A 2,576-nucleotide genomic window follows, 5' to 3' on the forward strand; every position below is an offset into this window, starting at 1 on the left:
TTTCTTCTAAATAGTTGAGAACACAGATTAAATATACTATAACTAAATCTCTTCCTAAGATTAGCTCAGAAAAACAACAAAGCATGAAAATCCCTGCTTTAAGAATATAAATGCAACCCTTGTGCTAACTGTCTAGAAAATGTCTAAGTCTGAAACCAAAATGACATCTGTGAAGTTGGATAAAATATCCAATTCAAGAGCTACAGGGCAAATATCAAGAGGTTGGAAAAAATTAGTGTAAATGGCAAATTCTTAGAGGTAATAAGTCTATACTATTGGAAAAGTTCAATCACATGCTCATTACACCGCCCTATGCTTTCATTTCCTGACTTGGAACGGAAATTATTCTCATCAGGCTAAGTCATCTGGGGAACACAGTTCCAGGGAATAGAAATCCAGATCCTTAGAGTAGCAATTTCTTCATAATGTAAGAAAAAATATAAGAGAAGCAGATCGAGTGAGACATGCTTTCAGAGGAAATTGGGAGCACTGTGATAACAACTTAATTTTTACTTCATTAAACTGCAAGAAAATATTTATTTCTTTTGAAATATAGACAAAAAGTCATTTTTCATGGCCTGAGATTCCATAACTGGCCATTGTGAAAAAGTCAGACAACCTGAACTTTTGCCAACAGTTCATGGCTCTTGCATCACAACAATGTACCAGCTCACAGGGCACTGTCTGTGAGGGAGTTTTTAGCCAGTAAACAAATCATTGTATTGGAACACCCTCCCTCATCACCCGATCCAGCCTCCAATGACTTCTTTCTTTACCTGAAGATAAAAGAAATATTGAAAGGAAGACATTTTGATGACATTCAGGACATCAAGTGTAATATGACGACAGCTCTGATGGCCATTCCAGAAAAAGAGTTCCAAAATTGCTTTGAAGGGTGGACTAGGTGCTGGTGTCAGTGCATAGCTTCGCAAGGGGAGTACTTTGAAGGTGACCATAGTGATGTACAGTAATGAGGTATGTAGCACTTTTTCTAGGATGAGTTTGCAAACTTAATTGTCAGACCTCGTATACATTTGTAATTTCATGGTGTGATAAAAAGCCCCACTGACTACACACAAACACAAACACACACACACACACACACACACACACACACACACACTCATATTCTCACAGAGAAGGTAATAATTTTTAGGAACTTGGGAACAGCCACACCATCAGCAGTTATTCACCAGTAATATTAATAACTGTTACTGTTAATAATAGTATCTATTAATTCCAGAGATTTAACACCAGAGATTCCTTTAACACCTGAGAACATGAGTACAGTGGGAGAATATGATGTCACAGAACTCCAGACTGCTACTGAGTCTGCTATCATGCCCTTCGAAAAAGTTTTCTTTGTAGAGCAACATTGAGCATCTGAGTGAAACACTCACATAAGTGAAAACTTTGAAAAGAGTACTTATATTAAGAAAGGTGTGTGTATATGTACTTGAGAGCCATGATACCCTTGCAAAAGTACATACGATTCAGGATGGATATTCTTATTCTATTTTATCATAGAACTAATTGGCAGATAATTATTAGTGAGTCAAGTTTGGCATGAAATTTATCAAATGGTTTTATATCAAATGATATTAATGCAAATTATAACATCTTATACTATATATAAATAATTCTTTATTATATGCATGCATGCTTGTGAACCATGCAATCTATGTATGGTATTATTTAACTGATATTATGTTATGTTAATAAATATTTTTCATTGAAATATGAAAGTGAAAGTAAGTAGAATCATGTCACAGCTATATTCTTATTTATTTATAGCCTAAAAAATGTTTTGACCTATAATCTAGGTGCTTCTAATTACCTGTTGAAAGTTATAGTTAGTATCTAGAAAACAATAAACAGCCTGATATAACCTAGATCTTGAAAATGATGGTAAACATTATAGAGATAAACACTGTTACAAAGAACACAGTCAATGTTACAATGATTTTTTTTTTTGTCTTGAAAGTTGATACAAAGCAATGATTTTTTGTTACCTTGGTTACAGAAAATTCTATACAATATGCCTTGTTGGTCTCTGAAGGGACTGTGTATGGTTGTGGTTTATTGTGGAAAGTAGTAGTACAAAGAAGTTGATATGTGTTTACAGATATTTTTTGGTACTGGTAGTAAGGTGTGTGTGTGTGTGTGTGTGTGTGTGTGTGTGTGTATGTACATGTGTAAAGCTGCTTTTATCAATGAAATGAAAATACACTTATGTAAACGTCAGTCTCCAATAAAAAAGCATCCTTACGCATTTTTCTGTATATTTCTTAGTTACCCCCAAACACATAGCCTTTCCGCCTGGGGAAAGGAAATTACAAGGAGTTTTGTGGTCAGCATGAACATGGAAAGTGGCTCTACATCTTCGATTCTCAGCTGTGGGATATGAGAATTACCAGAATTGAACAAGAGAAAAAGCTTTGACTGGAGTTGTTTCCTCTTTTATATTCCTTCTTGGCCACAGAAACAGAGAGAAGTGAGTCATTCCCGGGTGGCAGTGAAGGGATGAAACTGATGAAACATGAAAAGAGTCAGAGTGTAGAATCCTCTTTTCCCAC

Source organism: Rhinolophus sinicus, linkage group LG05 (genome assembly GCF_036562045.2).
Source record: "Rhinolophus sinicus isolate RSC01 linkage group LG05, ASM3656204v1, whole genome shotgun sequence".
In the NCBI taxonomy this organism is placed as follows: Eukaryota; Metazoa; Chordata; class Mammalia; order Chiroptera; family Rhinolophidae; genus Rhinolophus; species Rhinolophus sinicus.